Source organism: Lygodium microphyllum, chromosome 15 (assembly GCF_053477565.2).
Source record: "Lygodium microphyllum isolate KBCC chromosome 15, Lygodium_microphyllum_v1.1.10, whole genome shotgun sequence".
Classification (NCBI taxonomy): Eukaryota; Viridiplantae; Streptophyta; class Polypodiopsida; order Schizaeales; family Lygodiaceae; genus Lygodium; species Lygodium microphyllum.
Genome location: NC_141149.1, coordinates 55,146,525 through 55,160,983, shown reverse-complemented (window position 1 = coordinate 55,160,983; position 14,459 = coordinate 55,146,525). Strand labels below are relative to the sequence as shown.

General features: G+C 40.6%; 1 pseudogene; it reads right to left on the bottom strand.

Annotated features, from left to right (window-relative positions):
• Positions 1-705: 705 nt before the first annotated feature.
• On the bottom strand, positions 706-1,340 carry LOC148024542 (uncharacterized; annotated as a pseudogene).
• Between the last annotated feature and the right edge of the window lie 13,119 nt (positions 1,341-14,459).

The window sequence follows — 14,459 nt, the reverse complement described above, 5'->3', positions numbered from 1 at the left end:
CCTCCACTGCCATAACACGCGCATCATCCAATGTGGCTGGATCAATTGCTTTGGAACTAACATATCTGAAAAATAAATGCACAGTACGTTATACCTCATGCACATTCATTTTGCAAGGTATAATGAAGGGTGATCTTACATGGGATTTACATACCTCACAAGCTCGCCCATCTTATAAATACATCTTTTCAAACTCCTGTCTGCACAATGGTCGATGCTAGTAGGTAGTATGAACTGCGCACATAAGAGCACATGTATATTTGGGTTAGGGCATTACAAAATTTAATTTCAACCTACAATAATTGGAAAACACTTACTTGGAGCATCTTGTGCCAATCGTGGGACTTCAACCCATGTAGTTGCTCAACCCCTCTTTTCTTAGTGGTTGTAAACGCTCCCTTCAACGATCTCATGCATCCAGTGGGAGTACGCAAAGTGGTGATGGCTTGCTTTACCTGCTTCTCCTCCTTCTTTGATATAATCCAGGGAGCAGGCGGAAGACGAACGTGCCCACCCTCCTCTTGTGGCCAAGCTTGACGCATACATCCTGCGACCTGCAAGTCCTCCCGTACGCTAACATTGTCTCTTTTACCAATAACATGTTCCCAAATACTAGATCCCAAATTCTTGAAGATGTGCATGGGATCAAGAAGATGGTTGATCTTGAGATGGGTCCAATATGGTAGCCGGAAAAAAATGGAGTACCTACACAAGGGATTGCAGACTGTCATCTTTATTCCAACTTTAGAGACTACACAAAACAAGATTGAAAACAATGGAGATGTACCTGTTCATGCCATCTGGAGGAAGAACATTTGAAGACTCCCAAATATGCTTCCAATATTTTGCACGAAGTGTCTGTGGATGAATGTTCCTCTTACTAGGAGCATATTTAGGGTGATCTGATGGGAGAAATCGATGATGATTATCGAATATGGTCTTACACGAACCATCAGCATACTCATGTACCAATGAAGGGCCACATATAGGACATGCATGTTTACCCGATGTCCTCAAACCTGTTAAAATAAAAAAAAAGTTAGAATAATAAAGTCAATAGTTATAATTGATATAGCTAGTAGTATTAGAGTCGGGAGGTAGTTAGAATTCTTACCAGAACAATCGTTGTATCCTAGAAAGTCATGCATTGTCCACATCAACACTGCTTTTAAGTCGAAGTGTCGAGAGGAGGGAGGCCTACTAATGTCCACTACCGCAACACCTCTCCATAGTTCCTCCAACTCATCAATCAACGGTTCAAGATAAACATCCATATGCTTGACTTTATGTTTCCCTGGAATCAGAAGGGATAACATAAGATGTCCCTTCTTGATCGCCATTGATGGTGGAAGGTTGTAATTCACCAGCACAACCGGCCACACGCTGTATGCGGTGCTCTTGAAACCAAACGGATTCACTCCATCCATACCTAGGCCAAGTCTCAAGTTTTTGGGCTCTGTTTTAAAGCTGGGCCACTCATCTTCAATATGCTTCCAAGCAGGAGTGTCTGCAGGAATTCTCCACATGCCATCATCCGATTGATGCGAGGAATGCCATGACATGAGCTCTGCTATGGAATTGCACTTGAACATGTGTTTGATGCGAGGAATTATAGGAAAGTGTCGCAAGACTTTACGAGGTACATCAAAACTCTTCACATCTGTTCTATACCTTGCTTCACCACAAGTGGGACACTGTCGAGCCTCCTTATGCGTCCCACGAAAGAGAATGCAATCATTGACGCATGCATGTATGCGATCATAATCCAATCCTCCAAGAGATGTCACATAGCGCCTCGCTTTGTCTCTTGAGGTGGGTAGTCTATTCCCCTTTGGAAGCATGTTTGATAATAGCCTACATCCAATATCATCAATTAGCCCATAACCCTAAACCCTATACTGTAAACCAAAAACCACTAACTCAAATTTGCAAGTTACAATGCTTACTTCAATAATGCGTCAAGACTTGCATTGCTCCATCCATAAACTGTTTGTATATTGAGCAGTTCAAGTGAAGCACGTAAAATAGAGAATGTGCACCCTTCAAAAACCGGTGTCGATGAAGCATTGTAGAGATGCTCTTGTTCCATATCATTGTCGTCCACACCTTTGCGATCATCCCTAAAAAGATTCCGCACCATGTCATCAAACACTTCCTCTTCCACAACTTCGTGGGGTGCAGGGCTATTGTCATCCCTTTCCCACTCATCTCCGACAACAGATCCCGAAGCTCCAGCATCATCTCGTCAACGCTTTGCATGCTCTCGCCGTGCGTATGGCACCATGTTAGGGTGTGGTACTGCATCCTGCTTCAATCACAGTATATATATTACAACGCGCTCCATTAATTTGCACACCATGAGTTATTTTAATACTTTCAATTCACATCTTCTCACCTCTAAACATGTTTGAATCCATTCTCCATACATCGAGATGTGATTCAATGTAATTCGACGCGCTCGTACAATGCACCCTTGACATCGATTACACGTACACTTGATCCTTTGTGCCAGCCACACGTCGCGATCACGATGACGCATTGTCTCATCCTCACCAGAACTGCTTGAAGAGGATGATGACATGCTATGTCCAAAATAACCAGTACAGAAGTAGGATCAGTTTTTAGTGAAATCATACACATCCTATGCACAAAACAATGGATACACAAGAACAATCAGTTTTTAAAAAAAGTATAAACAGTCTCTGTGTCACGTGTACAGGCGCGTCTACAATGTATTCTGCTGCGCTTTTACACGCGCTTTTACACGCGTGCTTTTTGCGTTTACCTACCGCGCGCGTCGCTTTCTTTCTTTCAAAAACCCTCTTTCAAAACACTTATTCTTCTTCTTTCTTTGTCGCTACAGTACCTCTGCCTCCAGCTCTTCCAAACCCCCGAACCTGCCTCTTCCAACCAGCCTTCTCCCTCTTGGACTACCCAAAAGAAGCAAAGGGTGCAGACAACACAGAAAGGGAGAGAGAAGCAAGAATCAACGAACTCACTTTTCAAAGACTTTTCAAAGAGGTTGGTTGTCGTTTGTTTGTTTTGGCAAATCTGTCACTTTCTTTCTTTCCACCCGTGCTATGTGTACTTGAAAGCGACAGAGGATAGAATTCACACACATTGTATATGTGCTTAACTATTTATTTCTTGACAAACGACATCCGTCAAGATAGAGGAAAGAGAGAAGAAGGAACCCTTGTGTATGTGTTTAGTCATTTCTCCCTTGATGGACAATGTCCGTCAAGATAGAGGAAAGAGTTTTTGTTTTTCATGAATTTCGTCACTAATTCGAAATGAACCATTTTGGGCGGAATTATAGGAGATATTGTAGGAGAATTTTGTCACTAATTCGAAATGAACCATTTTCGTTATATATTGTAGGAGATATATTGAGGAGATATATTGTAGGAGATATGTTTATTTTTTATATGCATGTTTTGCTTGGTTCATTGAGGCGGAATTTCGACGCTTTGCAGATTCTTCATGGATCCAGGCTCTTCCTCCGATCCGTGGGCATACGCCACTTGGATGATGGAGATGATAAACCATTTTGGGCGCCATCCTAATCCAGTGGAGCTGACATAGTATATGTATGCCCATCCTCCTCCTAGACTCCCAGGTCACACCGCGCCCCCAAGTACACAAGCCTCTCCACTGCCGTCTACGCCTGCGAGTCCGGCGAGACGTACCCCTGCGCATACACGCTCACCGAGGAGACACACCCCTGCACGGACACACTCACGCACACCCTCCTCTGTGCCGTCACGTGAGGCCTCACGGCCACCATCACGTGCTCCCTCACAGCCACAGTCACGTACACAGTCACGTGCAGCCACCCCTAGTCATGGCTACTCCCGCAGTACAGATGAGAGCCGACGCCGCAGTAGGGAGAGCGGGAGTGGAGGATTATGCGGCGGGTGCTTTGGTGGGGGGGGTAGTAGGGCACGCGGTGAGAGAGGGCATGGAGGGAGGCATGTACGAGGAGACAGTGAGGAGTCGGAGGAGGCGAGAGAGGTGGAGGGAGAGATTTTCTACGATGTTACGGATAGGGGCAGGGTAGTCATGGATGCGAGAGGGAAAGAGGTGATGGAGTATATGCGGGGGGTAGTTTCAAACATGTATAGAAACTGTTTTGTAAAATTTAAAGATCAGGATAGCCGGTTAGTTAGGGAGGTCCTAGATAGTGTACATAGTCGGTACCCCAATCCCCCACGAGCGACATTCTCGGATGTATGGGGAAGGACGCGAATAAGGGAGATCTTAAGTAATAAAAGATCTCACCTTAAGAAACTCGCGTACGATGATGGGGTGAATGTAGCTGCGGGTGGCTATCCTTGTGAGAAACCTGCCACTGCCCACAAACGCGAGTGGAAGGAGGCAAAGAAGCGCGCAGAGGGAGGCGTGAAGAGCAGGCAGCATGTGGAGGCACGACGGATCCAGATGGAGACCATTGGATCGTCGCATTTCGGATCTGGCGGCGTCGAGTCGTGGGAGGCAGAGTTCGTAAGTAACTTGCCTCTTTATTGGATTGTTTGCCAAATTCATTGATTCTATGATTGTTTTGATCTTACAAACTATCTTGATTATGTTACAGCGACGGGTTATGGGGAGGAGGCCCACAGCCCACGAGACTGGGTATGCTCGCTGCAATAGCAGACGTGACACATGGGCCATCTTCAGAAACGAGGGACGTATTACGGATGCGCAGTTTGACGTGGCCATGAGACCATACGGTCGACAGGTACTTGAAAACTCTAAATGAATGATTTCGGTTTATTTAATTGCATATATATGTATACTTACATACGGTATATTTCTTGAACAGGCACAAGCTGCTGATGCTCCTGCCCCTGATGATCCAGCCGCCACTGCTGATGTTCGTGCCATTGCTCCTGGTGGAGGCGAGCACCACTCATCGGAATATACCGATGCGAGCTCCTCTGATCATGGAGAGAGCACAGGGTCCTCATCATCCTCTGATTAGCTTTCAGAATACTGTAGGATGTGGTTGTACAAAAAATTTTTGTAACTGAAGCCATGGGCTTTTTTGCACCTAGCTCCCTATTTGACTTTGTATATATTTGTTCCTAATTAAAGCCATGGGCTATTTTGACATATGGACTCCCTTGTACACAAATGTATCATGTATTGACAATGTATTGAATCGTGAGTCTTGAGTCGTGTATTAAGTTTTAGATAGTAATATTGAATCGTGTATTCATAGAGAGTGAGTCTTGATTCGTGTCTTGAAATCTAAATCGCTATTTTTTTATGGTGCAATGCACCAAAAAAAAATCCAGAGAGTGCCTTTGGGTGGCTGGATGCTGGAACAGCATCCAGGCACCCAAAAGCACTCTCTGGATTTTTTTTTTCCCTCTGTAATCGCGTGTATAAGCGCATGTCATCTGTCAAAATCGCGTATATTTGCGCGGATATTCTGTTAGATTCGCGTGTAAATTTGCAGCAAAACTGCGCAGAACGCGTGTATGGGTCGTGTATTCGCGCGATTGGCTGTCACTGTACACGCGCTTTTACACGCATGTCTCTGGCCGCGATGATACACGTGCTATTACATGGGCCCGACACTTTTTTTCCCAAGTCATTTTGTGCGGCTAGGAGCGCGGGTATGAGCCCGATCCCTTGTGGTAATTACCCGTAACAGTGGGCAAGCTAGAGACATGCAATCTTTCTCTTCTTCTATGCTTCTTCACAAGTGCACTAACAGCTTCCTTGACATGTCTCCACTCTATTTTCAAACCTGTCTATGAGTCTGATCCTCCAGCAAATCATCAAGCTTCTCTTGAAGCTCAGGATCAACTGCCTGTAGAAACAATTGAATTTTCTAACTTGCAAGAGCTTGCTATTGTGCAAGATCCAACTACTCAAATCTACTTTCAAATTCTCTTAACAATTCTGTAGCCACAAGACCCTTATTGGGTTGTATAACCCATTCTTGAAAAGTCTTGCATGTAATCAAACTGGTGTCCTCAATGTACAATTCTTTCCTGAGTGTCTTCTTGAAGGCTACCCAGTTAGCATCCTGCAAGTATAATTCAGTAATCCGTGCTTTCAGTTCATGAGCAGTAACACTTACAAAATACCAGCTCCATGCAGATTGAGCCACTCCAAAGAATTCCATCTTCTGAGCATAGGTATGTACATATGCAGATACATTTCTGCCATTGAATAACTTCATCTCACACTCAACTACTTGCAAAGCATTCATCACAACACTTTCTGTTTGAGCTGAAGCTTGCATCACCTGTTGTTGTTGTTGTACCTGCATAAGCATATTCATATTTTGCACAAACTGTTGTAAAACATCAGTGGAGAATGTATTCGAAGATTCTCCCTTCTTGTCTTTCCTTCTTCTTACAACCTTTTACGTCAGGTTCACCAATGTCGGAGGGGGTTTTGTCCAAAGGTCGAATCCACTAGGGATCAGAAGTAGAAGAAAGTAGGGATAGGAGATGGAAGAGAAGATAGAGAATACACAAGTGGTAAACGCGACAAAAACAAATCATAATGAATTGAATCAATATGTATTGAAAGAACGTGGAATCTTTGCATTACTCAGAAGCAATATCCAGGTATTAGTTCTCCTGGAGCTCCTTCATAGACAAAAAACGTGGATCAGAAAAATCAACTCTTTCTCTACTACCCGGAACCCAAATCTGATGGCTCCATTGGCTCCAAAAGGGGGGGTAAAACTATAGGAAACCTGCTCACGGATCTCCTAGATCACTCCTTCTTTTAGTTCAATCTGTAGTTTTCAACCTGTTTACAGCAATTGCGACGTGTGCGATTTCATCAATCTATTTTTTTTATGAAAAATCTCTTGACTGACTGAAAAAACAACTAGCTTTTTGCATGCCATCCTAATCTAGAAGCTTTTTCTAACTTTTTCGGATTTTTACAATAAATAATATCAAAAATAGACTAAAATTATCCAAAAATCTAGTATTTTTGGATAATCCAAGTAACTCACACTAGTACTAATGGCTCGCATCACATTAACTCTCTAGATCAATAGAGAAGTCGGATGATGATGCATTCCATACTTTTTCACACTGTGTCCTCATAACATCACGACAACGTGCAATAGAGAAGATCCCACTTGGAGGCCCATCTTCAACATTACCTTGGATTGTATTCACATTTATTCATTACATGCTTTTGTCAAAATCATGGAGAAACTTGTATATTAATACATTTTCTTTGCTTATAGGATGCAACCAGAAAAAGAAGCCATTGCAATGTGTAGGAATGTGGAGCGAGTGCTATCAGAAATTGGGCTATACAAGCATCAAGTGACGATTGAAAAAGATGAGAAGAGATCAGGAAAATCTAGTAACTTGCCAAAAAAGCGTTGCTCTGAAGGAGCAAAGGCTAGGAAGTTTCTCTCAACACCCCTAAATGAGGAAGGGAATATCATGGTTCGTAGGCCGCAGGACTATGATGGGTGGAAAAAGTCACATTTTGCAATTCCCGATCAAAGTAATGGAGGAAAAACAAGATTGGCCAAAGCTAAGGTTTGGATAAGTCTTAATAAATTGGCTCGCTTACTTCGCAAGGTGGTGTTTAGCAATGAAGATAAGTAAGATTTTATCAATGTTGTGCATAGCTTCTACGAAAACATGGGGCAAAAGCTCTATCACACATTACATGATGCATACCAAGTTAATATTTTAAAATTGTATGAATTGTATAAACTATTGAGCATAGTTTTACTCATGTGTGATATATGTCTTTGTAGCATATCCTTGAGTCATAAGGGCCATACTTTGTAGAAAAGGGAAGCATTGGAATTTGGTCCACACAAGGGATGGAAAATTCTCATTGGATAGCGCATGGTGCATACCAAAGAAAAATTGATCATGGTGGAGGGGTGAATGGTAGCAATCCAATGATCCAATTGCTATCTTGGTGGTATACTAGGATTATAGTAGCGGATGAAGCTAAACTCTTGCAAAAGAGAGCAAATGAAAGTGTTGATGAATCGGCTGCAGACATGATGAAATCACGTTGTGTCACTAAAAGAGTGCATTATGAAGCCTCAAGTGCCAAAGAAAACCATGCCAAGTGGCTAGAAACAAGGCTTCAACAAGGTAGCAAATGGGTTTGAAGAGAGCTAAGATAGTAAGATAAACAATGTGTTCAGTGTGAATGCAATTCATAGTTTAAGAGAGAAAGAGAGTGTGCATTTATGTGAATGAGTCTCACAGTTTAGGGTTATATAAAAGAGTGTTTCACTTTCTATCTTATTCATTGAGTTCTCACATCTCTTGTGTAGGAAAGATGGCCAGGTCTAAGGTAGTGGCAAATAAGCTTTCGCTCAGAGCCCCATATCATGTTCAGTCCCTTGGAGCATCTACTAGCTCTGATGCACCCCCTTCTCAACCTAATCCACCTTCCTCAAGCTGCCCTTACAAGGGTCCTCCTCAGCATCCCTACAAGAAACGCAAGTGGAAGCTGGGTACAGTGACCTTGAGAGAAATTAGGAGATATCAATGCTCTTTTGATCTCATCATTCTGAAGGCGAGCTTCTCGAGACTTGTTCTCGAGATTGTGCAAGACCTCTGCCACACAGAAAGTAGAAGGTATTTTTTAGCACAAGGTCAAGATAGACCTGATCACTTCACAAAAGAATGTCTTCATGCTCTACAGTGTGTTGCAAAGGCCTTTTTAGTTGACTTGATGATTGATGCTCAACGTTGTGCAATACATGCAAAGCGCATCACTGTAACTCCCAACTTATAAGAAATCTTCAAGCATTGAAAGATGCATTCATTCCAATGGAATGAACACAGTTTTTAATGCTATCTTTTTGGCATAGTGTTATCCTTTTGCATTGGACATATGACTATGTCCCAGTGCAAAACTATTGTATGCACCCTTAAAATATGAATTACAATTTTACACTTGTCCTTCGCTCTCAACTTTGACTGTGTATCTTCGCTGTATTTTCAATTCTTACATACAGTTTTTGTTAGCACTGTCATTTCAATAGGAATAACATGCAAGAATTTTCCATTTCTTGTTGCAGATTACTCCTGATGCCTCTATATAGCCTATGTGGTGCAAAGTTTCTAAGGGCGAGTAGTTATGATATTGATTTCTCAATTATCAATCCATCCATAATTTTGGTGTGGGATAATTTTTAAAATACAAAACTGTATCGAAATGTGACGAAACTTCACATGCGCACTCGTTAGGTGGCCAAGAGCCCAAAATTTTTTTATTGAAAAAAAGTGTTGCAGACCCCTAGTCTCCAAACGCCAGACTTCAGACCAGGAGTCTACAGACACTTTTAAATAATAATAATAATAATAATTGGACTCTTGGCCACCTGACAAGTGTGCGTATGAAGTTTTGTTGCATTCTAATAAAAGGTTATGGATTTACGATCACACGATGGATAGTGCATATGAAGCTACATTAACCCGGTTTTGGGATTTAAATGGATTAAAATTTTATTATTCTTCTCATTTTCACATCTTGCTTTCTTTGCTTCCTCCATTTTTACATCCCCAACCTCTGTCTCTTCTCCATCTTGCCCTCCTCAAGCTTGCATGCACCCACCGAGCAAGCATGTTGCCGTTTTGGCCTCCAGAAGACATCACGCCAAGGCCTATGACCTAGAACACAAGGTGGAGCCTCCTCTAGCGCAACAACATGTGCTCCCCAATAGAGTGCAAGGACCACCACAGAAGAAAAGGAGATGGAAATCGAGCATTTTTTCCCTTCGAGAGATAAGGAGAATCCAACGCGGATACGAGATTTTCATCCCAAAAATTTATTTTCATAAGGTTGTTCAAGATGTCATACAAGACTTGGAGCTGAAAGGGATGGAAAGATTTTGGGCATGAGTGCGGGATGGCCCATCAGTGGGAAGGTGGACTGTTGCAGCTATGGAGGCCCTACAAACAGTTGAAAGAGGGGTTTCTCATCAACTTGTTTGATGATACACAGCTTGTGACCATCCATGCGAAGCATGTCACAATCATAGATAAAGACATGAACTTTATCATTCGGCTTCGACACGGAAAGAGGACTCTACTATAGTTTACTCTAATATGCAAGGTTTGTAATGAGTGTTATAGCGCCATAACATCTTGCAAGGCCAAAAAATTTTGTATACTCTATCATATTGGAATATTTATTTATATATACATAATATCTCATGCAATGTGTACTGAATTCAAATAATTTAGTACAGTTGTTTTTTTTTGTTTCTTGAAACGCATGACTCTTAATTTTTATTCATTGTACAAACACATCAAAAGTAGTAATATGTATGGATACAAGTTACGTTATTGCTTATGCATAATCGCAAGTGCAGTACTACGCGTTGAATTATGTTAATGTATGTGGATGCGTCATTCATGTACCACACATTATCGTCACACTTACACAATCGCAAGTGCAGTACTACGCGTTGAACTATGTTAACGTATGCGGATGCATCATTCACATACCACACATTATCGTCACACTTATATGAACCACACATTTATTTAATAAATATTTATTTGTAGGGACAAAGTAAAGTATCTTATATTCATCAAGAAAAATACATGTGATGGCTATTAGTGATGGCAGATACAAAAAGTTGATAGCCAACAAGAACTCTCAATTATTCCTTGGCTTTTTCATCGGTGGAGAGGAGGGGCCAGCTTCTGATGAAAATATAAGTTCCTTCTTTGCTTCAAAAATGATGTGCTTCCCCTTCAGCTCTTTCTCCAAGAGAAGCGGATCTGACACTTTAGCGAGATCGCCTAATGTAGCAAACACACACATTGCTCCACCACGTGTTTGGTCAAACAAGTAAATAAGCTTTGACCACTTGATTAGCACCACCTTCTCCAAGCTAGATGTCACAGGTATAGCTCGAAAAGGTCCAAACTTGGTCAAAGCTCAAATTTTCATGATTATTTCTTGCCCTCTTGGTGAGCACTTCTTATGGAAGACCACCAAATCTGCAATAAGGTTACCAATATACTCCTTCAGAGCTGAATCCTTTCGTCGATCCACATGTCGAGCTTCTCCTTGCCTTGATGCAAACTCATCTATATACAGTATGTCCTGAATGACAAATTCAAATCAAACAATATAATTAGCGACTAACCTAGAGTTATAAAACTTGACGATAGGGTGCATCGGGTCCTCGAGAGTCCACCGATGAAATCTTGGGCAAAGCCACTTTGTGGACCCAGATGCCAGACTTCGGACAGGGTAGTTGCATGCATCATTTTTTGCCAAGATTTCACGGTGGACTCCTGGGGACCTGACGCACCCTACCGTCAAGTTTCATCACATAAAAATATATGGTAGCTAGAAATCTCACCTTCTCCAGATCATCTTGTATCTTCATTTCCTCATGTGTCAGGGAGAAACCTCTTTGGGCAGAGGGATCTACAAACTCCTTGGTAGGAAGTTGGGGCCTTGGTCCAAACAAATCATGCTGTAGTGCTTCAAATTCAGCATCTGGCATAAGGAAATCTTCTTCAACCGAGGTAATATGCTCCTATGCTGCTATGATGGCACTCATAGTATGTAAGCTTGTGTCATCATATCTTCCAATCTCTGCCATTATTGGATGCACATCCATGTAATCATAATCGATCAGGTTTTCTATTGAATCCCTAACTAGGATAGAAAAAAACTCTTCTTTTTTTATTTCCAAGTATTGCAGTACATCTGATAGAAGCAAGTATTGTACGCCATCTACCTCAATGGGTGTCAAGGAGGCAAGGTTGGGTTTGTTGACTTGTGGCTGTTCTGAAGAAGATGGCACCATGAGAGCCAACCCTTGCTCTTCCACCAGCACTCGATGTTCCTCTTCAATATTTATGAGCCCTTCAATCCCTTCTTCTCTCGTGTATGTGATAGAAACAACCTCTGGAGTTTTATCTTCATCGCTCTCCTCCTCTAGGGGTGTGTCCAATGCAAGGAGGTAAATTTCCAATACGCAATCACACTCCACGAGATCCAAAGGTGAAGAGATGAAGAGAGAAAGTGTGAAATGAAACAACGAGACAAGAATTAAACTAGTTCTACCTTAAAAACCTTAAGTTTTAAACCATTAGGGTTGTTCGCATATGATATTTAGTTATGGTTTTACTTACATCTTTGTAAAGTTTACATGCATATGTAAATGTGTTAATGTGGAAAGTGTATAACAAGTGTATGATTTTTCATAAATAACATAAAATTTAAATATTGCAATTTTGTAAGCGACAATATTCTATTGGCAAAAAAATCCAAAAATTTATAGGTGTTGGATATTACAACTTGTGGTGTTGGATTTTTAGGGAGACTCTACAATTTCTAAAATATGTGGAGCTACACACTTTTCGTTGATAATAATATCCTCAACTCGGCTTCGAATTTTCCTACCATCTAGTTTAAAATAGAATCTAACAAGTGGATTCTACATTAACATTGTAATTTCCTGGCGTATTATACTCAAGGGAAATCATTGGGACCCCAAGAGGAACACAAAGGAAAAAGGAATTCTACTGCAAGAAAATCTATCTTGTAACATCAACAAGCTTTTATTTCATTCTTTTAATGATCAAAACAAAGAAAACAGCAAATCTTCACGCAGCATCATAGTAGATATCTCCCACGGATTTGATAGAATCAACCATAATCTTCAACATCTTGATAGAATTCTTCAATAGAATAAAGAACATAAAAGAATACACCATTTTTGAATGGAAATCAATCACATAGTATTCATCTTCAATGTCTTCATAGTTTTCTCTCTCAATCTCTCATATACAGTTACATTGTTTTGATAGAATTGACTATCTCTTACTCTCTCTTTCTCTCTCTCTCAATAGTACATCCTCTCCTCACTACAATACTCTCATAATGACTCTCAATAATCACTCTTAGGTCGTGGATGAACCTCCCAAGAGGTATGTTTGATGTGAAGAGGCATCAGAGCCACTACAGTGTCTCTTCATAGCTCACTACTGTCACTGTCACTTCAATCTTCTCTTCAGTCTTCAACAGCTACTTCTTCTATTTGTTTTAGCTCTTTTGAACTTAGATTCATCCTTTCCAAAAGTTAGAAAACTTTCCCAAAGTCACACATACATTCTATAGAACACTTATAGAATATCTATAGAACATTACAGTATAGGACTAGAGCATATACAAAAAAGAGACAGAGACTCTACAGAAGATTTACAGAGGGTTACAGAAGGTCATCAGAGAACATCAAATCCTCATAATTCATACTAAAACCATTCCAAACTATCAAAAACTATTCAATAAGCCTTAAAAATTTTTCAACCTTCATCAATTATTAATCCATGCTTCATACAGAAGAAAATCAGAACAAAACAAAAGCTATACAGAAGGTATAGAGAACTAATCAGAACCTCAATAGAACCTATCAGAACATCACAGAGCTTCATATCTCCACTAAAAATCATCATGAGCTTCCAAAACATAATCAATATCATCCAAAACACTCTCAAACACTTCCATTTACAACCATACATCACTCTAAATCCATCAAAAATCAATCATTCAGTCCTCAAAAACAACAAAAATCAGTCAAAATTTCAATCTTTTTCCACTCTCAACATATCCCCCCACTTAGAAAGGAAGCGTCCTCAGGACCTAAGGAAAAGAAGAATATAAGTTCACTAAAGAGTTCAATTTTGATCTTCTTCAGTATCTTGAATAATCTCGCCAAACCACGATGCCAACTTATCATCTGTATCTCTAGAAAAATACTTCTAAAGGAAAACTTTGTTATTCATTAACACATATGATAAACAATTGAAAGTCATAACAAATTTGTAAAGGATATAAAATGTTTTTCAACTTTCCATCATAGGCGTGTCATCCACCATTAATAGTAAAGAGCTCCCGAACAAATTATTCAACTAGCACGAACTCATCACATACAATTATTACAACACACATACAAACACTAAACTCAACCATCTGAATGACACCTCCAAAAAGAGATATATATATCATTAAGAATCATCCAAAATACATTACAAAGGCATCAATGAAGGTGATCCCTTTTGAAGGCTTGGTGGTTTCGAAAACGATCCATGGAGAAGGACTCATCCACAAATGCCTTTGGAGGATTTTCAAAGAACTCCATGCAGCACATCCTTTCTAGCAAAACAAGGTATCTGCTAGATAGACATAGGGCATGAAAATATAGGACATCCAACTGTTGGGAATCAATGTTCACATTGACATTCATACAAAGCTTTGGAATGGCCTTTTGATCATTATGGGAATGCCTGTGCGTATATGCTAGATACCAAGCAAATTGAGCTGTCAATCTCACTGAAGGATCTAGAGATTGTGAATATTGGTGAGAAAAATGGAGGTAGTTCTGGTATGCTCGACTAGCAGTTGTCCATTCCCCTGGAATTAATGGCCAGTCAATTGATAAACAGGAAAAGTAGAAGATATAT